At 41.2% G+C, this 27,000-nt stretch overlaps 1 long non-coding RNA gene across 1 annotated transcript; it reads right to left on the reverse strand.

Annotated features, from left to right (window-relative positions):
• Positions 1 to 11,691: 11,691 nt before the first annotated feature.
• On the reverse strand, positions 11,692 to 14,321 carry LOC105728192 (uncharacterized). The gene is made up of 2 exons (XR_001109962.3): positions 13,767 to 14,321; positions 11,692 to 11,959 (listed from the first exon to the last, which is right to left on the reverse strand). It is a non-coding gene; the product is annotated as an uncharacterized LOC105728192 (long non-coding RNA).
• Positions 14,322 to 27,000: the final 12,679 nt, after the last annotated feature.

A 27,000-nucleotide genomic window follows, 5' to 3' on the forward strand; every position in this document is an offset into this window, starting at 1 on the left:
GCCCTTTGAAATACGTTTAAATCCAAAAATATAAACCTTTCTGCCAGAACTGATACTGCCACAATGCAACCACTGATCGCCTGGGTTTTTATTTTTGAAACATCATTAGACAATGGATTTGCACAGAAATGGAAAATTCTTCCAACTTGCTGGGTTTAACTCCATGATGTGTTGTCATTTAATGGCTATGTTTAGCAGCACAGAATTTTCCATGGGCGCCAGAAGTCTTGAGGCCAGAAGTAGAGTCATTTATTGAGGGCATCTTATTGCTACAGATAAACCCATCTTTGGGTGAGCTGATGATAATATAGAAGTAATTTTAAAAACTAGAAACAAAGCTTGCAGCTATTGGGTGACTGTATGATAGACTGGAAAGTTCATGGACTGGGGAAGCAGGTTATCTGTGTCCATGTCTTCACTTAATATGCTACCTGAGTTCAAACTGTACTACAAGGCTATAGAGCATGGTACTGGTACTAAAACAGAGATATAGACCAATGGAACAGAACAGAGGCCTCGAAGGCAACCCCACACATCTACAACCATGTGAACTTTGACAAACCTGACAAAAACAAGCAATGGGGAAAGGATTCCCTGTTTAATAAATGGTGTTGGGAAAACTGGCTAGCCATGTGCAGAAAGCAGAAACTGGACACTTTCCTGACACCTTACATTAAAATTAACTCCAGATGGATTAAAGACTTAAACATAAGACCTAACACTGTAAAAACCCTAGAAGAAAACCTAGGCAAAACCTTTCAGGACATAGGCGTAGGCAAGGACTTCATGACCAAAACACCAAAAGCATTGGCAACAAAAGCCAAAATAGACAAATGGGATCTAATTAAACTCCAGAGCTTCTGCACAGCAAAAAAGCAATCAGTAGAGTGAATTGGCAACCAATAGAATTGGAAAAAATTTTTGCAATCTACCCATCTGACAAAGGGCTAATATCCAGAATCTACAAAGAACTAAAACAGATCTACAAGAAAAAAACAAACAAACCCATTCAAAAGTGGGCAAAGGATTGGAACAGACAACTTTTCAAAAGAAGACATATATGAGGCCAAGAAACATATGAAAAAATGCTCATCATCACTGGTCGTTAGAGAAATGCAAATGAAAACTGCATTGAGATACCACCTCACCCTAGTTAGAATGGCGATCATTAAAAAATCTAGGGACAACAGATGCTGGAGAGGTTGTGGAGAAATAGGAACACTTTTATACTGTTGGTGGGAGTGTAAATTAGTTCAACCATTGTGGAAGACAGTGTGGCGATTCCTCAAGGACCTAGAAATATAAATTCCATTTGACCCAGCAATCCCATTACTGGGTATATGTCCAAAGGATTATAAATAATTCTGTTATAAAGACACATGCACACGTATGTTCATTGTGGCACTGTTTAGCAAAGACTTGGAACAACCCAAATGCCATCGATGATAGACTGGACAGGGAAAATGTGGCACATATACACCATGGAATACTACGCAGCCATAAAAAGCGATGAGTTCGTGTCCTTTGTAGGGACATGGATGAACCTGGAAACCATCATTCTCAGCAAACTGACACAAGAACACAAAATCAAACACCACATGTTCTCACTCACAGGTGGGTGTTGAACAATGAGAACACATGGACACAGGGAGGGGAGCATCACACACTGAGGTCTGTGTTGGAAGGGACTAGGGGAGGGACAGGGGGGGTAGGGAGTTGGGGAGGGATAACATGGGGAGAAATGCCAGATAAAGGTGATGGGGATGGAGGCAGCAAACCACATTGCCATGTATGTACCTATGCAACAATCCTGCATGTTCTTCACATGTACCTCAGAACCTAAAGTGCAAATATATATATATATATTATATATATATATATAAATTATAATCCATGTGTACTAGAAACTGAATATGGTGAACACCATTTTTTGGTTCATAAATTGTTTTTGTTCACAAATTTACCATGTCTCATTGGGAATGTCTAGTTTCTCTTCTTACATTCTTATTTGCCTTTTCCTGACCAACTCTCAACCTACACCTTTAAGGCTCGTCTCTATATTGGAGAGGCAGACTTAATGGGTGAGGGGGCCAGACAGATAAAAGAAGCTCTTGTCATTAAGAATTTGCTGATCCTTAGATGCTCTAACAATATAGTATACTTCAGTGTAAGAGAACAAGGAGGCTTTCTTTTGCTTCCTGGCTCAGCTGCAGGCAAACAGGACTGGTCTCGAAAGTCAACTAGGAGCAACTTGCTTCAAGGCTCCTGGTCTAGCCATTCCTACCGCTAGATAGCGCTGTACCCATAGGTTTAGATTCATCATCGGTTTATAAGAATGAGAGCCGCTCACAAAAATACAAAGAAGTTTCTCAGCAGGATTACTTGGTGTGAAAAGGTACCTCCCAGGATTAAATTAAGAGCTTTTAGAAACAGTTGGTGGATAGAACAATTTAAACCTTTTCTGCGTTTTTAAAATTCCCAGTAAGATGATTAGCCAGCAAGCAGAAAATTGGTAAAATTCCTCTGGAAAGAGTGAAGTTACTGCATTAGTAACTTAATAATAGTTAATAAAGCAGGGACTATTTTTTTCACCCCTACTCCTTCCCCCTCACCTTCTAATCCTGAAATATAACGCTGCTGCCTGGGCAAATGAAACTTCAAACTTATTTTTAACTTATTTCTAAAAATTGCCAGTAAGTGATACCAACAATATGGTGTGGATTGCAGTAACACCTAAATAGCTGGGATGAATTAAGCATTAAAGTTACTTTCCTTTATGGTTTCCCTTTCGGATACAGGGAATTGGGTCAGAAACAGCACCTGGGATTTGTGAAACAAGATCAAAATTGCGAAAGTAATTATTTTAAATATATCAAGTATCATTAAACCGTTAGTACTTTTTTTTATTACATTGGTTTCAGTCAATGTGTGGGAACTGCCTATTGAGTTGTTATCTTGACAATTGCCAGATAAAGTTGTTTCTAGATGAGAAAATAACTACAATGAAAGAGTATGAGGAGAGGAAGAGAGAGAATCAATAGCATCTCCAAGTGAGTTAGATATTTTGGGGCAGAAAAATGAGAAAGTCAGTGAAGAAAAGATGAATCTCTGATTTCTACCCTTGAAAATTTACATTCTAAGGAGAGAAAACATCACCCTCTACAAGGAAAATGTGGTAAGATATACAGAAATATATGTCACTTAATTTAGGGCAAAGTATAGAGCATACCTGTTGCTAGTAGGCTACATTTTAACCTAAAAGGAAATATGAAAACTGGCAGAGGGTGAATGAATTTCACATTAGGTAAAATGAAGGGGAGAGGCATGGTTTGGTAAAGGCTGGGAGGATGGCATTTTGGGGAAACCGTGTGCTGGGATAAAAATGGCACTTCTTGAAGATTCAGCCATGAAGAGAAGAGCAGATGGGAGGAGATGTCCTGTTGAAATTACGAAGTTTCATTTTGACCACATAAAAAAATTGAATATAACTTTAGGATGAAAACTATCTTGTTTTGTGGATGCCAATTTACTTTTAAAATTACTAGTATTTATTGCTCACTACTGAGGAAATCTCGGTCAAGTTTTCTTTTTCCCTTCTGACCCTCTTTTTAAAAGCATGATGTCTTACACATAGAAGCACTTGCTCAGGATTGAGGAGTCGGTTGAGTGCTCAGTGACTCTTTGTAAAACAGATTTTCTTGGCTGGGTGTGGTGGCTCACACCTGTAATCACAGCACTTTGCTGGGTGGAGGCAGGTGGATCACTTGAGGTCAGGAGTTTGAGGCCAGTCTGGCTAACATGGTGAAACTCTTTCTCTACTAAAAATAGAAAAATTAGCCGGGTGTGGTGGTGGGTGCCTGTAATTCCAGCTACTGGGGAGGCTGAGGCAGAAGAATTGCCTGAACCTGGGAGGTGGAGGTTGCAGTGAGCTGAGATTATGCCACTCCACTCCAGGCTGGGCAACAGAGTAATCTCAAAAATATTTCCTTTAGAAACAAGATTCAGGATAATTTTTTTTCTAATTTGTTTCTGCCTGGTAGTTCACATTTAGAAAACCAGTGTGGAGTGTTGCGGTTGAGAACCAGGGGTGGAGGCACAATTGTTGTTAATGGAGGTGAAGCGCAAGAGAGGAGCCAACAGAGAGCCACAACGTCTGCCTCACCCGGCTATGACCGTGACGCGTCCTGTCCTCTCAGTCTTCATTTCTTGATCTGTGAAATGGAAGTAGTATTACCTGATGTCCCAACCACATGGCTGTGGAATAGAAAATATAAACGGAAACACTCTGAGAAGTGAAGAAGGTGAAACAAAGATGATTATCATCTTTATAAAATGCCGTGATAGACATTGCAAACATTATCATTCAAATGCTTCCTACCAACGTCTCCAGGGAAATATTCATCTGAGCATTGCAGTGAGTATACTTTCTCATTCTTTGGGTACATAACCTTATAAGATTAGTGTTTACTGAGTACTCGTTACATACCAGGTACTGTTCGAGGCCCCTGCCTTTTATTTCTTCTACCAAAGAGCAACAGAGATGCAAAGGTTCATAAATAAGCTTTTTAGTATTTTTATTACATGATTATTTTACTTTTTTCCTTTTTTAAAGGTGGAGAAATATAGAAAACCAGTGGTAAGAAAGGCATGATTGTAAAATTTTTGAAAAGTTTACAATAAACACATCGTTAATAGTGTTTAAGTGGTAAGAAAGGCATGACTGTAAAATTTTTTAAGAGTTTATTTGGGTGCTCATTAAAGATATCCAATTACATCATTGCCAAATGAGTCAGCCTATAATGGCGTGGTGTTTCCTCCAGCATCTCAAGGCCGCACACGGTCCATTAGTGGCCTCCTGGGTGCTGTCTGGGCCTAACTCTTCAAGCTGGCAGTGCCCTGTGGACTAGTGAGAGGCAGCAGCAGCATCAGAGGTGGCGGCTGCTTTACATGCGGCTGCTGTTTTGAACGTGGCTGCTGGTGGGTTTTAAGTGTTCTAATTAATTGCACTTTTTTTTTTTTTTTTTTTTCCGAGATGGAGTTTCACTTGTTACCCAGGCTGGAGTGCAATGGCGCGATCTCGGCTCACCGCAACCTCTGCCTCCTGGGTTCAGGCAATTCTCCTGCCTCAGCCTCCCAAGTAGCTGGGATTACAGGCACGCGCCACCATGCCCAGCTAATTTTTTTGTATTTTTAGTAGAGACAGGGTTTCACCATGTTGACCAGGATGGTCTCGATCTCTTGACCTTGTGATCCACCCGCCTCGGCCTCCCAAAGTGCTGGGATTACAGGCGTGAGCCACCGCGCCCGGCCTAATTGCACTTTTTAATTGTGCAAGTTCTCCAGGGTTTCTGAAATGAAGAGTGGTGGTTTTGGAAAAGGAAAATCAGCCACCAGCTGTTCCATCTAGAATGGGCTATTTTGTGGGTCATCTGCACACACTACGTTTAGGAAGCGCTAAGGGAGGGAATTTGACCCCTGACTTTTAAGCCACAGGAGGGAGGGTTATCAGATTTTTGATAGAGTCCAAGGTCAAGGACAAAAAAAACTGTGTTGTAATCAAACATTTAAGCAATCTAGAAGTAGGCTTTGGGGGTGCTGGAAACATCAGAATTGGTGATTCTGGGGAAGCCTCTGAACACTGGGAAGGCAGGGGTCAGGACATCTGAAGGTCAGCACTCAGGGTACCTGGGGACTGCCACAGCCCAGGCTCAAGGGCTGGAGCTATGTGGGGACTTAAAATTGGACCAGCTGAGAGAGAGTCTCCATGGGCCTTGACTCTCTGCTGGACCTGGTCTCCTTGGTGGGCAGGTGAATTTGCACTTCTGCCTTCTTGACCATCTGCTGTGCTCTTCAAGCACGCTCTAGAGAAGCAGTGGCTCACAGCGGCAGGGGAGGCTGTAAGGAACGTTGCTTTGTAGGTGCTCCTGAGGCTTGATGCAGGGTACTCTGCTTGGAACACTATCTTCCACCCTGGTGTCCAAGTCCTAGACTCATGCCACACTTCCTCTTCTAGGCAGCTTCCCCGTGTCCTCTGGCCTGGTAGGTCCCTTGCCCCTTGTGTCTACTGTGGCCATGGGATGTTCTTTTCCTGAGACTGTAAACTAGAGGGCGGGCACCCCTGTGTGGGACATGGTGCTTGGCACAAAGTGGGCACTCGATCAGTGTTGGCTGAGAAAATATGAGGCTCTAAATAAGGGTTTTCAAAACTTCCGCCCTTTGGATGCCACCTTCCCAATGTTTGTCATGTCTGAGGACCCCTTGTAATTTAACTTAGTATTTTCCGTCAAATCAATTTTATTTATTTGTTTTTGTATTGAGGTAAAATATACATAAGTAATTTACCATCTTTATCATTTTTAAGTGTATAGTTCAATGGCAATGAAAAATACATTTATCTTTTTCTCCTCCTCCTCCTCTTCTTCCTTCCCCTCTCCTCCTCCCCCTCTCCTCCTCCTCTTCCTCTCTTCTTCTCCAAATCACTTTTTAAAAAATCTGCCCTTGTTTTAAAGCACTATTATCTGTAAAACGACAGCCTTGCTGTACTGGCAATACTTTTTGTTAAGTATGTTAAAACGAGTGCAGACACATTAATGCACAAAGTTCCATCCGAATAGTCTTCTTGCACTCCACATATGCAGCATCCACGTGCTGCAGGGTCCGTGTTGACCCCTACTTCCCTTGCCCTGCCTCCACTAACGTCACCACCACCTTGCTGCTGCCACAACTGCTACTGGCCTGTCCCACCCCTGCTGCCCTCCCGCTTGCTCTCAGCTGCCCTCTGTCCCCAGGCCTCACTGCCTTTCTCTGTCTAAAGCGAGTCCACTCAGCCTCCTCTTTCGACATGGCCTTACTCTCTAGGGCCACGATTCTAACTGTGAGTGGTGGATTTTAATCTGTGACAAGGCATTAAAGATTCATAAGGTATCACAAGTGAATGCCAATCATGGGCTCCAGAAAATGGAATTTGGAGCATTGGTGGCAGATCCTTCCAGGAAGAAATTTGGACTGGAGGGAACTTTTGGCATCTCTCACCTTGGGGTGAGATATGTCTTGACACTTTATTTAATTGAAAATTATTTGTTATATAATTGCAAGCTTCTCCATTTCAAAATGAAACCATCCTAGCTTCCGTGACTTTTCTGTCCATTCGTTATTTTGAACCCCTCTTTTCTGAGTTCTTGTTATTTTCTTCCCTAGGTTTTTTTTTTTTTTTGGAGTGGGTAGAGTAGAGGTGGTGAATTGGTCAGTGACTCTGGGGGAAATGAAGATTCAGTGCCTGGGTTTGTGAGTGTAGTTGTGTAAGTTTGTTGCTCACACACTGTTGTATACAAGAAACACACTCATCTGCTCTACAAACACTAGAATCAGGAAGGCCACAGGGATAAGCAGGTCCTCTGGGGCCATGAGAGTAAGTTCAAATCCCACCTTTGTGAGTTTCTAGCTCTGTGGCTTTGACTAAGTCACTGATCTCTTCTTCTTAGCTTTTTTGTATGTATTAGGTTGGTACAAAACTAATTGTGGTTTTTGCAGTTACTTTTTTTTTTCTTGTTGCCCAGGCTGGAGTGCAATGGCGTGATCACTGCAACCTCTGCCTCCTGGGTTCAAGCAATTCTCCTGCCTCAGCCTGATGAGTAGCTGGGATTACAGGCACCCACCTCCATGCCTGGCTAATTTTTGTATTTTTAGTAGTGACGGGATTTTACCACATTGGCCAGGCTGGTCTCAAACTCCTGATGTCAGGTGATCTGCCCACCTCAGCCTCCCAATCCCACCTCCTACTGATGAGTAGCTGGGATTACAGGCATGAGCCACTGTTCCTGGTCTGCAATTACTTTTAATGGCCAAATCGCAATTACTTTTGCACCAACTGGGATTCTGTGGATAAAAGAGGAATAGGGATATTTTCCATATGCTATTTATGCAGGCTTGTTGTGAGGAGTCTCATGCCTGTACACCCTCCAGGAGTGCACGGGCAAGGAGGGGTCTCACGTGCGCATCCTCATGCCTGTGCCAGCCTCATCCCAGAGGCCCTGACACAGAGCCGGGGTCTGATTGTGCAGTCAGTACTGACTGACCGGGCGAGTCTCCCCTCTCCTAGACTGAGGTTCATCTTATCATGAGCGTGCCTCTAAGGAGGCTTCAGATGCTGTGTGAAATCCAGGAAAGACATCCAGGATGCCAGAATGCTATAGGCCCTTAGAGTGTGTACATGACACATGGATACATGCAGTTAACATTGACTGGAATATGTCTCCCATCATTTGAATGGGGTGAAGCGAACCTGCAATGTTTAGCTGTTGCATTCTAAGGTCTCCTTGTTTTGGTCCCATTGCTTTAAAAAGTCTGTAGAGCAGGCCCTGAGCCAACTCCTTGGCAGTGTCTGCCAGGCTTGTCTGAAAGCCAAGTATGAGCCTTCTGGGCCAAGAGTGGTTTTTGGCCCAGAGAGGCCACAACACCTCATATCCAACAGGGAGGGGAATCCGCTGCCCATAAAACTCAGTAAAAAAAGAACAAAAAGAGACATTGAAGTCGGTATAACTCAGAGGGAGTTTCAATGGAGTCTGACAGATAAAGGCTCAAATTCTGGAATCTTTGGTCGGATTGTTGCCTGTAAGTAGAGGTGATACTCCCAGGGACTTAGTGACCTCATTTTGCTCTGGAGAGACACGGATAGGTATCACAAGACTCTCATCTGACAAGGTCTGAATGGCAGCCTCTGTTTAAAAACAGATGTTTTTAAACAGGGCCAACCAGGATGATGTAGGATGTCAAGAGAACCCTGACAAAGACAGGGGAGCCACTCAAACAGTGCTCTGTGCCTCTGCGATGGCTGGAACCAGTTCCATGTTTCCAGAGGCTCAGTTTATAAGATTCTCATTTCCCCTTTCCCCACCCCCAAGCAAAATGATGTCATTGTGCTAAACAATCACAGTGGGCATCCTTACCTGCATAAATCTGTCCTTGTTATTCGTGCTTGGCTTGGAGCCTTTGTCATCACAGGTCACACCTAATTCAAACACGTGCCTAAACTTAGCTTTCGATCTGCAATGTTATTAGTGAATTATGTCGGTTGGAGATGAAGGTAGTATATTGTCAGCAGGCTAACCAGCTGGAGGAGGGAGCATGGGTGTTCTCATAGGAACTGAATGAAAACATGATAGCTAATATTTCAGCAAGTGCCCCTCCCCACACACTCTCAACCACTGCAAAACCCGGCCATTAAGGCTGCTACTGGAATCTTGGCACATTCTTTCTAACTCGTTGCTGGGAATCATTTGTAAAGTTCTGTTGTGGCAATGTACTAGAATGATACTAATCACGTCCAACTCTGTTACTTCTTTCACATGAGGGACTCTGTGTTAGTAACCAACTCAGAGCCTATCACAAAAATCAATTTATTTCTCTCTGTGGCTTTAGGATGAAATTTCTTCTTAAAAAATCACACACTTTGATTATAGTTGACCGTTTTCTAGTCTTGAGATAAACTCAGATTGGAAACCATCAGTCTGAAATATATTTCCAGGATCATTTCTTGGCACGAGTTTATATAGAAAAGATTGAATGAGAGTGTAGAATGAGTGTGCTTTGAAGGAGCATTAAATCTGTCTTAATAGAAGTGGTTTAATGACATGAAATGTCTATTGTGTTTTCCTAATTAAAAATTAGGGATGGGGGCTAGAAAATGTTTGAGCATAGTAACAAATAAATAGTAACAAAAGATAGAGTGAAAGTGAAGTTTCACACTCCAGTCCCTCAACCTCGTGATGCACCTGTCCCAAGAAGTAATTGCTGCCTGATTCATTTGGTCATTGCAAAGGTAGTCTGTGCATATAGAATGCACTGAAATGTAAACTCCATGTCCTTGTTTTTTTTTTTTTCTTGTTCAGTACCATAGCTCCAGCTTCCAGAATAGTGCTGGACATGTAAAAGGAGCTCAAATCATATTTGTTAAATGAATAAGCAGAAATGCAAACACACACACACACACACACACACACGGTAGTGTACTGCATACACTGCTCTGTATTTTATTTGTTCATTTAATATATTTTACAGCTATATCTACAGAGTTGCTTTATTCTGTCAGCAATTGCCTAAATTCCATTGTATGAATGTACATAATCTGTTTTTACAGATCCACTAATCATGGGGACTTTGGTTGTGTCTTTCCTTTCTCTATTGAAAACAAGTTACAATGATATCTATACATTTATGTCTCCATGTATATTTGTCTTCATGTAAATTTATCCATAAGATAAATTTTTAGGCTGGGTGTGGTGGCTCATTCCTGTAATCCCAGCACTTTGGGAGGCCAAGGCGGGCAGGTCACCTAAGCTCAGGAGTTTAAGACCAGCCTGGGCAACATGGTGAAACTGCATCTCTACTAAAAATACAAAAAATTAGCTGGGCATAGTGGCACATGCCTGTAATTCCAGCTGCTTGCGAGGCTGAGCCATAAGAATTGATTGAACTTGGGAGGCAGAGGTTGCAGTGAGCCAGGATCATGCCACTACACTCCAGCCTGGGTGACAGAGTGAGACTCTGTCTCAAACAAAATAAAACAAACAAAAAGATAAAGTGCTGTTTAGGTGGAGAGTATCTATAAAGTAGCTTCTTAGAATTACTTGGTCAAAGTAATCCGTGTATGAAATGGCTACTTTCTGAGTAACGAACCATTGTAAACTCTAAGGAGTTTTCTGTTTTCATTTAATGCAAAATTTGTCTTCCTTTGCCTGGAACCCTTCTTCTGTTCTTTAATTAGAGAATTCCTTGATAGTTTTCCTAAAACCTCCTAATGTCACCACCTCTATGGAAATTTTCCTTGACTTCTCCAGGTGGAATTAATTGCTACCTCCTTTGTATCCACTTATCACTGTGCACATATCTGTATGGTAGCAGTTGTCACGTTAAATTATTATTTACTTACATGTCTGTTTCCCCAACTAGACTGAAACTTTCTTGATGAGCAGGGTTGTATCTATCTTATTTCATCTCTGTATCTCCAACAACTAGCACAAAGCCTGCCTTATACAAGTACTGCTAATGATTTGTCCAATGGTGAATATGCCAGTGAATTTTAGTGGCATATTTACCGTTGGACAAAGTGTTATCAGTTCTTGCTACAAGGCAGGCTTAAATCAATGTGAAGAACAAAAGTATAAGTAGTTCTTATGGCTGAGACTTTAATAACGGTGGAGATGGTGACACATTTGAAGTTAGTCCTGTGAGATTCAAAAATGAGACTGGAGGGTTAGGGAAGCATTGGATCCCAGCTGGCCAGGGAAGTGTCTGGACAGTCAGCTTAGGGGAGTAAGAGTCAAGCGCACAGCCTGTCAGTAGCTTAAAGTTAGGTGAATGGCCTGGAGCCTGGTGGATGCAGATACAAAGTAGAAAATGAATCTAGGCAATGACTTGAGCAGAACAGATGGGATGAAAACAGGGTTGGGGATTCAGGTGAGTTGTCTGGGTTCCAGGGAGTGTTAGCCCTAAGGATTGAGTGTAGCGGCATGGGTTCAGGTCTGGTCCTTTCAACCGGAAGAAACAAAGGCATATTAAAACTTGTTCTAAGAAAGTGGATGCTTTTTGAAAGGAAGCTTATGGGGCACTGAATGAAGCAGAGATCTCCCAGGAGCTGAGAAAAGTATATTAGTTGTCTAATGCTGTGTAACAAATTACCTCAAAACTTAGTAATTTAAAAACAATAAACATTTATTATCTTACAGTTTCTGTGGTTCAGACATCTAAGAGCAGCTTAACTGGGTAGTTCTGGCTTGAGCTTTCTCATGAAGTTGCTGTCAAGCAATCATCTCCAGGCTCCACTGGCAGGATTTGCTTCTAAACCCACTCACGGGGTTGTTGGAAGGCTTTAGTTCCTTGCTGACTGTTGGCTGAAAATTCTTTTTCTCCAGGTGAACTTCTCCATAGACCACCTGAGTGTCCTCAAGACATGGACGCTTGCCTGCCCGAGTGAGTAATTCAAAAGAGACAACTCAGGACAGAAGCCACAGTCTTTTGTAACCTAAGCCTAGTCTTACAATCCAGCAGTCTTCTATAACCTAATCCCTAACGTAGCATACCATCGCTCCTGCCATATTCTACTTATCATTCATACCAGCCCTGTGGGCAGAGGCTCCATAAGGGTAGGGGAATCATGGGTAACATCTTGAAGGCTAGTTGTCAGAGAAATGAACTGAACAACACCGAGACCTTTGCAACTAGAACTGGAAGACTATAAGACGCCAAATCTTCTTTTTTATGGACCCCTGGAGGGACTGTTTGGTCTTTTCTTCGTGGCATCGCTGCTACTTTTTGCACGTCTCTTCCATCCTCGTCTGGTTTTACTCCATAGACTTGCTCTCTTTGTTTCATCAGTTGGCTTGTACGTAGTCCTACAAGGGCTCCCCGCTCAGTCCAACTCGTGCTCATATAACTTTATTTCTCCTTCCTGCTAAGTATCTCAGTTACTCACATCTAATTTCCCACAAGAGAACTCTAATTGTTTCAGCTTACATTTTCGTGTCCAGTCATAGGAGATCAGCCTCTAGTAGAAAACGGTGGGTCGAATGCCCACCTCCAAGCCATCAGTTATTTTTAGGGGCTGGGATTAGGCAATAAGAACCCTGTGACATGGACATTTAAGGCTGGGGCCAAGTCTCCTAGAAGCTCTGTGGGCAGGGCAAACAATGACTGGCATCTTTAGTGATTAAGAATACAACCTCTGGAGCCTGCCAAAGTAGGGCCTGAAACTGTCAACAATTTGCTTGCCATGTTTCCTTATATATACCATTAGGTATATATGTCATGTCTGTAAAATTGGTGTGATAATAATAGTATTGTACTTAATAGCATTGTCACAAAGATTAAATGAGATTATGCACGTAACATGCTTGGCACAGTGCTGGGAACATAAAAACCTTCAACAAATGCTAACTACCATGTCTATTAATAGAGCTTATTTTAGGTGATTTTTCTGGGAGCCAATGGAGGAGCTGTCTCTATCAGTTTCATTCATTCATTTATTCAGCAAATATTTATTAATATTTATTTCTGTTGGAATTTGCATTTTGGTTATAACATATACATCAAACTTGTACCTATTCTCGATTCATTATCGTATTACTCACAAAAGCTGTTTCAAGCTTTTTTGTTTTAAAAAATATTTTAAATATAGGTGCCCAGTTCCCCAAGAACCTTCTCTCACGCTTTGTGGATAATACCTTTGTCTCCTTTACCAAGAAGAACTAGCAAAGGTGATGAAAAATACCTTGGGTTTGGCACAAGAAGATGTCGATTTGAATCTTGGCTCTGCCTGTGACTGCTTGGCAAGTGACTTGTCTTCACTGAACGGGTTTTCTCCTCTATAAATGGTTGTAATAAAATTGACCTCACCTCACATTAGAGAACATAGGGTGTGGTGGTTAAGAACAAAGACATTGAAGCTAGACCATTGGGTTCTGCCTTTCACAAGCTGGCCTTGCACAAGTTTCTTAACCTCTTGGTGCCTTGGTTTCTTCATCTGTAACGTGAGATGATAGTGCCAGCACCATGCCCATAGGGTGGGGCTGGGAAGACTCAACTGGCTGATGTAAAACACCTAGGATGACCTAGCACATCGTAATTGCTACATAAATCTTATTTATTTTTATCTAGTTTTGTTCCTGTCCCTAAGAACCAATAATAACCTTTTACTGACTCCATCAGAAACAAAAGCAAAACAAAGAACATAGATATTCAGAGGTTGGAAGTTATAAGTTCCCCATTCTTACCACGTCTCTCCCAGGAGTGTTTTTCATCATAGTCCCCTCTGTCTTGCAATGTCAGGAAAAGATATCCCATGCCGCTACTACCTTTCTTTATCTCTTTGTCGTCAGCTATTCATGAAAAGAGAGTCGCAGTTACGCTTCTTTTTGACGGTTTCCAACTCCACTGACCGTTGAGTCTGGCTGGTAGCTTGCTGCCTGCTGCCACTCACCGCCCCACTTTCCTGAGCCTTTGGGACACCAAACGCCTCTTTTTCTGGCACAGTTTAGTCCATTGGCAGAGCTGCTTTCTCTAAGTACTCATGTTTAATTCTGTCCTACACTCCCCTTTGAGGTAAATTTGAATCATTCTCTTCTCTCTTGTTTTCAAAATGCTTTTCTTTGGCTGTGTCCCCTTAGTCCCAAGTCTGTCCTCAGTAGTGTTGTCATCAAGTATTTATCCTTTCAAATGGCTTAAATTACCTTCTCTGCGAAGGGGACATCTGAATATGTAGATCTGGCTCTAACTTCCCTTTCTGTGTTTGAGTCCTTTGAGTTTTAGACTTAGTGTGTCTGAAACCAAAGGCATCATGCACCTTTCAGTTTAACTTCCCAGGCGTCTTTTATGAATGGCTCCACCCTTGCCCTGGGCACCCAAGGATCAGCGTCACCGGCTCTTGGTTTCATTCAGCTATTTCAACATCCATTGTGTGACAAGCATTGTGCTAGGATTGGAGAATACAAATATGCATCCACACAGCCCTTGGCTTTAAAGATTAGGAAGAGTTACACGTGGTAGTGTAGAAGTGTGGTGAGTGTGGCTGGGGCTCCAGGAAGGGCATGGTCAGCTATGTTTGCGGAGGGGCAGTGCTCAGAAAAGACTGCAAAGAGGAGGTGAACCTTGATTAGAATGTTAAAGGTGGAAAGATTTTCAAACAGAGGGAGGAAAATTCAAACAAAGGAGAGTTTGAGCCAAGGCAAGAGAAGGGAAGCAGCCAAGAGCTGTCAGGACCTGAGCAGCTCCCCGGCTGGGCGCTCTGCCAGAGGACAGGTTCCCTGCAGGCTTACACAGATAGGTCTCTGGCATTTGTCCTTGCCTCTTCCTCCCCAGTTCCCTGTTCAATCCTTCGTTGCTTTATTATTGTTTTGATTTCATTACTATTTATTGTGAAACATTAAAAACACATACGAAAGTAGACGGTCTAATGAACTCCCACACACCCATCACAGGCTCAATGATAGTCAATTCTGTATTCCCACCCATTAATATAATACTGACTCAAATCGTACTCACGTTTAAAAGGTGAGGAAATTTTAAGAAACATAACTGCAATGTATTATTTTTAGCTCAAATAAAGAAATACTGGTTTCTTAGTAGTATCATATATCTAAATCTCATAAATGGTTTTATTGTTCACAATTTATTTTGACCAAGATCCAAATCAAATCACATTTGTGATTAGTTGATTATAATTTTAAGTGTCTCTTAAACTATATGTTCTCCATCCATTCTTTTTTTTCCCTTTTAATTTATTTGTTAAAGAAACCAGGTCTTTTGTCCTTAGATTACTCCCCTGAAATCTCAATCTTGCTAATTGTAACCCTGTGGTTCAGTGGAAATATTCTACTGTCCATTGTATTTCATGTAAATTGGTTGGTCGACCTATAGATTTGATCTGTAGATTAAATTTTTTTTTTGGCAAGACTACCTCATGGTGGCATAGGAGGCACAGAACATGGACTTGTCTCTCTTCTAATAGTTATTGGTACTTAGAACTGTTCGTTCGTAAAGAGTAGCAAAACAGTGATATTCTAGTTCTATCATTCCTTATTCATTTATTGGCAGGAATACCTCTATAAAGATAAAGTCCTATTCATTTAACATTTGGGTCCTTACTGGTACATTTCACATAGGAAAGATAAGATAAATGTATGATTCTGTCCCTCACTTTATCAGTTGGTTTCCTAGCATCTTCCTGGAATGACCAATCATCGTCTTTATTTTTAGCATCACTGTGAAATTGTGGATTTAATATATTTGATGTATTTCAATCCACTGCAGTTAATGTACTGATTTGATACTTAAATTTCCCTGCATTTGGCCTGTGGTCATTTTTCCAAGTTGGCTCTGAGTTCTTTGTACAAAAACCAGTCAACCTTGTTATCTGACATAACAAGATATTCTAGACTCATCTTCTTTGTCTTCTGCTCGGGTCTTGAAGCCAGCCACCTTTCCAAGGACTGTTGGTTTCTTTTAGTGGAAAATATACTTCAAGACCACTGTTTGACTACTAGGGTTCTTCTTTACTTTGAACCTCAATGTTATAGCAAACTTGACCTCTTGGCTTCTGATTCCTACAGACTGCAAATGTGCTGTGTTTTTGCTGCCAGATTCTTCAGAACTAGTCAGGTCCCACTTGCATGTAGCCATTTCCTCTGGCCTCTCTGATATACCAGGTCCATCAGCTGGTCATTCCAAATGTGCTTCTCAGTCTGGCCCAACCTGAAGTCCTAGCTGCAGCTTTGCTTCTCCCCTGCTCACCCTATTATGTACTGGCCAAATGGACCCATGAGTTGTTTCATGACCCTGTCTCTTATTTCCCTACCTCTGTGCTTTTGTTCATGCTCTTCCTTTACTTGGATTACCTTTCCTCTGTCTCTATTAATATGTCTTTAGATGTCCTTGGCAACATGGCTGATTTCAGGTCTGGATCAGGAAATGTGTAAGCCCTCCCTTAAATGCCACCTCTCTTTAGGGGCTGGTCTCATCAGCTCATAATGAAAGTCGTTCTTTCTCTGAACACATATGACTCTGTCTCATGGCATAGACATACCTGTATTTCCATGGCATAGACACTTCCATATTTCTAGGACCATGAATTCCTAGAAGGCTCAGATCCTGGCTTATTTATTCTTTAAATTCTCAGTGCTTGGCCAGGCACGGTGGCTCATGCCTGTAATCCTAGCACTTTCGGAGGCCCAGGGAGGCAAACCACAATGTCAGGAGATCGAGACCATCCTGGCCAACATAGTGAAACACCATCTCTATTAAAAATACAAAAATTAGCTGGGCATGGTGCTGCATGCCTATAATTCCAGCTACTCAGAAGTCTGAGACAGGAGAATCACTTGAACCAGGGAGTCAGAGGTTGCAGTGAGCTGAGATGGCACCATTGCACTCCAACCTGGTGACAGAGCAAGACTCTGTTTCAAAAAAAAAAAATGCTCAGTGCTTGACACATAGCAGATACTCCAATAAATGTCTGTAGAATAAAAGAGCCCACAAATGAAATAAATTGATAATTTATGTTCTGCTCAGTATTATAATTAGTAGATTCCTATGCTGTTTTCACCTACCCTCAATCTCACCAGTCCATAATCTCCTTGAAGGCAGGGATAGGGCATCCCCGCCTTTATCAGTTTAGGGTAGACACTCAATGCATATTGGTTGAGTTGAATTTATGCCAAGAAAGAGGATTTTACATTTAAAGACTCACTCTTGCTTTAGCCTACAAAGATTTGAGCTTTTGACCTGCTCTGTTCTACCTTAGTAACAGGGGGTTTTGGAGCCAAAGGAAACCACAATTCTCTTTTTGCAGTTTTGCCATTATACAATTTGGCATCTACCAGCTTAATATTGCAATTTTCCTCACCCGCCTTTTTTTTTCCCCCTCTTCTAAGCATTCTGTCATTGCAAAGGCTCAGTGTGGCAGTAAAAAAGCTTCCCAGAATCCAGTCCAAGAACAAACAACCAGTGACCCCGGGGATGATAGCACAAAAATGCTATTGACAAAAGATGGTCAGAGAGCAGTTGCCTTTATTTGGACAGAGTGAGGGAAGAACTCCAAGTGAGTCTGTTAGCCAAGCACACCCTGGGTGTTCTATTGCTCTTTTGGGGAGTGTCACATGCCTATAATATCTGGAGTAGGGAAGGGATCCAGAGCTCTCGGCGGCTGCACAAGGGACTCCTGACCACAGTTGTGCACATGGGTGATATTATGTGCACCAAGTCACTCATCCTGCTGGCCAGAGTTGGGCTTGAATTCCATAGGCTGAATTGTTTAGACCCATGCCCTTTCTGCTGTACCAATCTCTCCTTCTTTCATGAGGAAGCCCAGAGGGGTGTGTGTGTGTGTGTGTGTGTGTGTGTGTGTGTGTGTGTTTTCCTAAGGAAATAAAGTCACAGGACATAATGGAACCTGGGTGTCCTAAAACCTTCTTTCTAGTTCTTGTTCTTTCAGTAACTAGCTGTGAGACACTGAACTAGTCCTCACACCTCTTTTGTTCTCAGTCTCTTTATCTACCAAATATCTAGTTTTCTAGATCCCTTCAGTTATCCCTGAAGTTCTTTCTAGCTCTGAATATTATTTATGACTTTCTCACTGCTGGAAATTCAGCTGATTCAAGTAATTTCTAAAGGAGTCTTTAGAGTCTGGTGGCTGGTGATTATAAAGAAATCATCAATTCTGGAATTCTCAACTCTGATTTGGAGGACTCTTCTCTACCAGTAGGATTTTGAATACAAAAGGACAGCTTCCCAAACAGCAATCCATGGCCTAAGTCCCTGCTCTTTTGCCAGCCTATGAAGACTCAGCCCTTTTAGCTTCCTCTTTCTCTCCCAGATAGAGAAAACATTCATTTATGGGAAGGATATTCAAATTACCTATGTAAAGAGAAAGATGTCTGACCACCTAGGGCTAATATGAATTAAGCTCTTTCCTGAACTCCTTGAATATTCACTTCAGCTAACTGAGGTTTTGTTATTATACAAAGTAGTTTGGGAATTTCCATTCCCAAAATGCCCCCTCTGCTAGGCATGCTTTATGTATAGTTCCTAATTGAATTCTTATAACAGTGCTTTCAGATGTTACTATTTTCCTCATTATACACATGAACCCAGTAGAGAGAAGGTGTTCACTAAAATGTTCTTATTGAAAGAGAAGGAATAGAGGAAGGTCTGGGGAGAAGAGGAGAAACAGCAGCCTTAAAGTGAAGTCATTTGCTCAAAACCACATTGAATACCATGCTTCGAAGCCAGATTTATCCTATTCCAAATTTGGTGTTTTATTTCCTCCTTATCATTACATTCAAAAAAGCCTGTTAATATCTTTTTTCTTTCACTTAGCATTTTCTGGATTATGTCATTGAAGGGTTGTGTGAAAAATGTTTTCTGTGAGAGGAATGAGAAGAGAAGCCCTCATCTGTCTTTCCCATGTCACTCTGGATGACTTGGTTGGAGTAACTTTGCCTTCCAGCCGGGTTTAAAGCAAAGGCTCCCAGAATAGCTAAGTTCTGAGAAGATTCTGGAAGAAAGGCTGGCAGCTCAGGCACCTGGAAAAGCACCCCCATACGTGTGTCATCTTCTCCTTGTCAGGACAGAGTCCTGGAAAGAGGCATGATTTGTCCCAGGCCATTTCTGCTTGTCTGTCTCCTGCTTTGGGGTGATATGTTGTAGCTCTGTCCTGGGCTGTTAATAAGCTGAACATGGCTCATTTCCATTATGTAATAAAACCTAACTCTTGACTAGAGAAGTATGGTTTTGATTGGTACTGCCAGGCTTTGTTCTAATAATCGCTCCCTTCTGTTGGCTGCTGACCATAAACAACTTGATTTTTGTTAATGTCCAAGTCACTCCTTAGAAGCAGAAGACACTGGCACTCCATTACAGGTCAAGTTGGTGGTATGGGGGGTATGTATTTAAAAGCCATCTTTAATTATTGTTGCTTAGTGGTGTGGGCCAGAGTTTGTCTGTAGATTCAATTTTAGTGTGAATCAGTCAACATATTTTTCATGGCCCTGGGCTATACTTTCAATCCAGGGCCCGGCCAGCCAGCTTGCAACACCATGAGGTGCTTGTAGAACCAGAATGCTAATGACTAGAGACAAACTCTTTGTCTCCCTGGGTGAAGTCACTTATTTCACATGCTCCCCTGACAGAGAATCTTCATCCCACATTCTTTCCACACTGATCGGCATCTCGGAAGGAAATGCTTTCTTCTTTAAAGAGAAAGCTGAGAATGCTGAGGATAACATTCAAAATAGTGAAGGGGCTACTGGTCCACAGGCCCCCATTCTGCTCCCTATTCACCCCCCATCCCCCAGGACCACCTCCTCACTGGTTTGGTTTTGGCCAGGGCTCAGAAGGTGGAGTTACTCATCCTTGAACACTTTGGAGCAAGCACGGCAGAAAACCCTTTTACTTCAAACTTTTTCATGCAGCTGAAGCAAGAAGGAGCTTTCCAATCATTTGAATACAAGGCAAAGGAAGACTGAAGGTCATTTCCTGCCTGCTCCAATTTGCTCTCTGTTGCTCTGTATTCCCAATGACCCACCTGGCTGTGGATCAGGGAAATAAAAGAAGCCGCATTTTGGCAGCTCTGTCTTGGTCGGCACTCAGTCCAGCTAATGATTCTTTTCTGACCTTACTGCCACCGTATACCTGAGATTGGTTTTCCAGCCTTGATATCCAATCTCTTAGGGTTTCCTTTACACTAGATTACTTCCCTGAAGCAGACTTCCAGCTATTTTCACTGATGCCCTTTGACACTGCACAGGCTCTCAGGTTTGGACCTGATGCAATCTTCTGGAGTTGGGTCCACTTAGGGATGTACATTTCCTTTCATCCCTGATATCTTATATTTGAACTTCTGGTAACTGATTTTCCCACTCCTCCAATTCTGTAAAAAAGACTGGGTGGGGCTGGCCTGGCTGGCCTTGCTCTCTGGGGTTGAATTGGAAAGTAAGAGGGCCCTTTAGCTACAATAGTGTCATGTAGGGTTAGAAGGTGAAGTTCGTAAGAGCAAAGAGATCTGATTCAAATTTTGGGAGCCACAGGGTATTGTCAGGCTGGGTTCATGTCTCAGAGGTAAGAAGATGAAAATGGGAAACAGTGAGCAGGAGTGAAATGATGGCACAGCCCTACGGACTGCCTGTTCCTTATATACCCTCGCCCCTGAATTTTGTACACTTCCATCAGAGTCTGTATGGATGGGGCAGATCCATTCACAGAGACTAGGGCAACTTGTGCTTCTAGCAGGTAAACCCATACTTCTGGGTCAGGTCATTGCTCACCTTGGGCTCCTAAAAATGATTTTTAACTGATACATAATAATTGTACGTATTTATGGGCTCACGTGATATTTTGATACATACATCTAATGTGTAATTAGGATATCTGTTTCTTCAAACATTTATTATTTCTTTGTCTTGGGAACATTGCAGATCTTCTTTTCTAGATACTTTAAAATACACAACAAATTTTTGTGAACTACAATCACTCTTCTCTGCTATCAAACACTAGAACTTACTCCTATAAACTGTATTTTTGTGTCCATTAACCAACCTCTCTTTATTGCTCCCTCTCTTCTCTACTTCTTCCCAGCCTCTGAACTTGGTTTTGACACTGAGGTTTAATCATGGGAAGAGTGAAATCCTAATGAAAGCACAGGCAACCACATGTAATATCTATTTTCTTATTCTGGGCACCTCAAAGAACTGGATGGGGAGAATATCTTTTATTCCCTTTCTAGATGCCAAAGTCTGGCTCTAGTTTTCTTTAGTAGTTGACTTTGTCAAGCTTACTCCAATAGAACAGCCTTTTGTGTATTTTTTTCTGCCAAATCCCCTTGGCCTCTGAACTAAAGCAAACTCTACTGAATGTTATTGCTGAATAGCTCAAGGCATGTTTACGATATGTATGACTTTCTCTGGCTGACCTCACTGAAGAGGGCTGTTGCTTAGCCAGGGACCCATTTAGAGTGGCAGGGAATGAGAAATTATAGACCGTCCAGCCTAACCTCAGAGGTAGGCAGATCTGAGAGACATTAAGAAGGAATGAGATCACAAAACATCTGGAGAAATATGAACTGACAAAAACTAGCCATTGTGGTTTCGTAAAGGGTAAATCTTGTTTGACAAATGTGGTGGGAAAAAAGAGAGAGAGAATGTAGGAGATAATGTAGAAAGCAGAGGGTTTTGAGACAGTAGGCATAAACTATTAGGATTTCCAAATGGCTTTTGACAAGGTGTTGTTAAAGGGGTGTACACGCTGAATGGCACCTCCGGCCTTCCCTAAGGGGAGAGTCTCAATCATTGTAATAAAGAGCTCAAGTCAAGCGGTAATTATCTTCTTTCTTTTCCCAAGGGCACTCTCTTAAATCCGCAATTATTATACACTTGGGTAGTGAAAATAGAGCCAAGTTAGCCTGTGTTGTTTAAGACCTCCAACTTTCTCTGCAAGGTGCTTTGACTAATAGGTTGGCTTTGGAACATCTACAAAAGCTGTTCTGGAAAGACAGCTGAGCCACTTGACTATGACCATTAAGCCATCAATGAAATAGATTTCTAGTCGAGAGGTTGACCAACTGTGACCCACAGGTCAAATCCACCTGGGTTTGTAATAAAGTTTTATTGGAACTCAGCCGTGCCTATTCATTTTCATGTTGTCTATGGCTCCATTTGTGCTGCAGTAGCAGAGTTGAGTCATTGTGACTGTTATTTGGTCCACAAAGCCTAAAATATTTACTATCTGACTGTTTACAGAAAAAATTTGCAGATTCTCATTCTAGTTTATCTGCAACCTTCTTTAACCAGCCATTTAAGGTAGCCCCAAGGTGGTTATCTATCACTTTACCCCATTTTTTTCTTCATAGCATATGCCACTATTGCAGCTATCTTGTCTAATTATTTACTTAGAGTTTAACTCTTATTTCCAACCAGAAAATAAGTCCCAGAAGGCAGGGATCTTGCCTATTCTTTTCATCACAATGTATTCCTAGTTTCTAGCATATAAAAGTTGTTCAATTATTAGTTATTGCATGAATGAATGAATGAAAGCTTGTATATGAGAAAAAAATGGTGAGGCAAGGGATTGAAAATGAAGCAGTGAAAATGCTTGGTGACATGAAATGCTTAGTGACTGATCGTATATTTATGCTTTATGTTTAACTAGCCAGACAATATTAATCCCACATTAGCTGGAAGAAATATCCAAGTTGAGCTTCCTAATCATTGTTTTGTTTGTTTGTTTGTTTTTGTCAAATTATAATCTACCTTAAGCCATAGTAGGCAAATATTTCTTTCCACAGTTAGTAAAAATTTTCAGGGATGGATATCCACACTTACTGGTGATGACCTGACTTCTTTCTGAAATGACTTCTTTACCCTCTTGTTGCTGTCTCATTGCTGGGTTGCATGTCTAGGATCAGGGTAACCACAGTATCTCCTAATGGCTGGGCCATGCCTCTGAGATGGGAAGACTGATCATGGCTAAATGGAAGGAGGCAAAGAGAAGCCTAGCCCACTGGATGATCTTGATTAATCCTGCTTCCCATTTGGAGCTTGGGCCTTACCTACATTATTTTTACTTCTAGCAGAAACCATTATAAAATTGATTGCTGTAGTTATAATCTTGCAAACCAATCAACATGTCCAATGGAGCTTTGTGGTCTTAAGGAAATAATAATATGAACCTCGTAAGAGTTAATAAAAAATTATTTCCTGAGTTCTTAGAGAATAATTTGAAAGATAAAAGGACATGGCTCTATTCCCTGGGTTATCTTTTTCCTAGAGCATTCCTCAAGGTAGTTCTGAAAGAAGTGTAGCTGAGCGGGTAGCATGGTATTTTGCTAGCTATGCCATCTAAGAGAGAATAGAGGTGCTTATCTGCATCAAAATTGTCTTTATTCCATGGATGTGTTAATTTGTCTTAAAATGTCTGTTATGGGCTACTAGGGTCAAATCAAAAGGACTCAGGCCAATTTTAACCAGGTTTCATTGGTGAAAGATGAAACAATTTGTGCATTAAAAAGGATAATAACTGCAGTGGATGATACTCATCAAATATAATTAAATCCATGATTTAAAAATGACACTAGGGGAGAAAAACTATAGCAGCTAATTGTTCACCATTGTCTGGTGCTAAGGAACCAACTCATTATTTTGAACACTAAAAAGAAAGAATCAAATATTTACTTTTTCTCTTCTATATTAACTGTACTACTGAGTAACCAAATAGTAGATGATGGGAAATTTATATTCATAGAAGTATCTAGCTAATAAGAAGAGATGATAAAATTAGAATATCATCCTTATGCAACCACAAATGAATTAGTGAATCATGGCCACTAACTCCACAAAAAGAGACCACCAGGCATTATGTGCTCTTGAACACATAACTATCTTTGAAGTAGTCTTTCCAGTGAATGAAACTTAAATCTGATCAAGCCTCTAAATGCAACCACTAATTTACAGGAGATACAGTGGGTAGAGGATCATGTTCAAAGACAGCACGTGAATGCAATCAGCAAAACACAGACCGAAAAGTTCTACAAGATAAATATCCTTGTTTTTTTCAAATAAATTTAAGAAAGAAAGAAAGATGAAGGGGGAAATCTATGAACTGAAAGAAAGTCGAGAAATTTAACAATCGATCGGTCATAATGTATGGACTTTTTAGTATTCTGATTACATAAGCGAACTATGAAAATCATTAAAATTTCTGTTTCAATTAGAAATTTGAATGCTGACTAGATATTTGATATTAAGAAATGATTGTTAATCCACTTTTTAGGTGTAGTATTGATACTGTATTTTAAAAGGAATCCTTATCTTTTATAGAAACATATTGAAATATTTATAGATGAAATGGGATTTGCTTTAAAGTAATATAGGGCAGAGAGTTAGGTGAGGGTATAGATTAGTTGTGACTTGAAAATTGTTGGGTGATGAGTTCATTGGGATCATTATATTGTTCTTCTCACATTTGTCTATCAGTGACATGTCCGTTATAAAAAAAAAATTAAAAACTGACTATCTTGGCAAAAATAACCATGGTTGTTCAAACTATTTGTTTTAATGGCATTTAGGGAAGATGACATACGACTATAAATCATTAATTCATTGTGAAACCTTCCCGTGTGAACCTATATTATCTAAAAACAATACTTTATGTATAATATAAAGTTATTTATATAACATTATTTTATATTATCTAGATTATTACCAGGCTATCACAGTGATTTAAAACTAAATAATCAGTAAAAATGATTTGCTTAATGTAATTCGTGTTTTCATTTCATTATGGAATAACGCGTAAATGAAAACAGTACAAGTCACATTCATTAATTTGTTCTGTCTTTTCCAAGGGTCCACTGTGTGCTAGCACCAGGTCAGGCTCTAAGGATAAAAAGTATCTAAGTGGTGTGGTTTGGCTGTGTCCCCACCCAAGTGTCATCTTTAGTTGTGGTTCCCATGGTCCCCCTGTAGCATAGGAGGGACCCAGCGGGAGGTGGTTGGGTCATGGGGGGTGGTTTCTCCATGCTTTTCTCATGGTGGGGGGTGGGTTCTCATGAGATCTGATGGTTTTATGGGGGGGCTTTCTGCTTCTCTCAGCTATCATTCTTCTCCTTCCTGCTGTCATGTGAAGAAGGACACATTTGCTTCCCCTTCCACCACGCTTGTAAGTTTTCTGAGGCCTCTCCAGCCCTGCAGAACAGTGAGTCAGTTAAACCTCTTTCCTTTATAAATCACCCAGTCTCAGGTATTTCTTAATAACAGCATGAAAATGGACTAATACACTAAGTCATAGTGTGACCCTGGAGAAGCTCATTTTCTTGTGGGGAAGATGGACAAGTGAGAAACCACAGAAAGTGGAAGAGAAGGCCTGTGAGCTATGGCACATAATGCAGAGGGAGTGCAGTTCATGTGTCCTGGAGAGAACGCTGTCCTGGTTGGAAGGCTGAGCCCTCATTAGGGAAAAGAGCAGGGTGGGAGGCAAGAGAAGGTGGGAGGCAGTGATAACTGCAAGGCATTCCAAGAGGGCATTTACCAGGCTTTAGCTAAGCAGTGCTAGACTGTAGAATGTGAGGGGAAGAGTGAAGAGGGAGGAGGTTGGCTGGTGAGCATTTTGTGCTAAAAATCTTGGAGGATGTGGAAGAATCAAAAGGCACACTGCTCTGTGCAAAGTCCTGAAGATCCTGTCTCACAGAGGGGCTCACCCTGCTCTCTACTGTGATGGCTGATGAGAAGCGAAGCTGCCCTCGATGCTGCCCCTCAGAATCCCGTCTGCATGCTTCTTTCTTGCCAAGCTCTCTCTGCTGTAGCCTTTCCTTCTTAACCTCCCTGGATGTCCTCATTCCCATACCAGGCTTCCTTTTCTTCCCTTTCCATCTAAGTCTCAAGAGGGCAAAGGCTCTGACCTTCTTTGACTGCATTTGGCTACAACCGGCTGCTGCCTGAATTGGTGTTCATCAGTGACTCTCATGGCCTTTCTCCAGTTGAGTTTGCCAACTAGAAAGGACTTTGGAAATTAAACAATTTTAAAACTTTTTTTTTTTTCTTAAAGAACTATCTCAAAGCAGTAGTATGTATTATATGATGACTTATCTCTGTTGTTTTGGTTTAACTTACCCCTTTAAATAAAAAAAAAAAAAAACGCCCAAACTTAAATAGTCCAATAAGGGCAATTCCTTGTCATTTATTGGGAGCTTTTTCTCGGTCAAAGCAAAACATTAGCATTCTTAGCTGTTCACTTATCTATACTACAGGAAACCTACAGTTATGCAAAACCACTGCCAACATAATCACGAGCTGCTGTGTGGAGTCTTAAGTACCTCATGGAAAAATAACTCTGAATTGGAATTCTTCCCAAAAGCCAGCTTTGTTAATGCTTCAACAACCGAAGTAGGCAAAAAAAAAAAAAAAAAAAAAAAAAGAAAAAAAAGGAATCTAGAAAGCAGTTATAAATATGAATGGCTGTTAAATCTTTCAGCAGAAGGCTTTAGTGTAAAAAGAGTAAGATAATGCACAAATGCTCTTGCAATGGGACCATGGCTGTGTCCTGCCTTTACTTTACCTAGAATTAATTATAGGTTTAAAATGCTTTATAGTTTAATGAACACACAGAACACAGCCTCAAGTATGTTTTATTAACCTGGCTGTACCTTGTATTTCAGAGCAGTCTTTGAGAATGTAGGAGATAAGCTGTGCCTGTGTATGTGTGTCTGCATGTATGTGTGTGTCTGTGCATGTATGTGTATGTGTCCCCACAAAAGCAATGTGGAGCAAGATGGACATTGGGTTATTGACACAGCTGCCCTGAAAACCATACATTTAAATCATGGGCCCTTTCTGATCCCTTGTCTTTAAAAGAAGTTTCTGCTATTTTTAATTTTTCTCCATTTTTATTTAAACACAGGCTCTTCCATGGGTACTTCCTGAATACATATTCTTTTCTTGTAACTATAAGGAGGAGCTATGAACC

The sequence above is a fragment of the Aotus nancymaae genome, unplaced genomic scaffold (genome assembly GCF_030222135.1).
Source record: "Aotus nancymaae isolate 86718 unplaced genomic scaffold, 86718_ANA_hifiasm-v0.15.2.pri h1tg000029l, whole genome shotgun sequence".
Lineage (NCBI taxonomy): Eukaryota > Metazoa > Chordata > Mammalia > Primates > Aotidae > Aotus > Aotus nancymaae.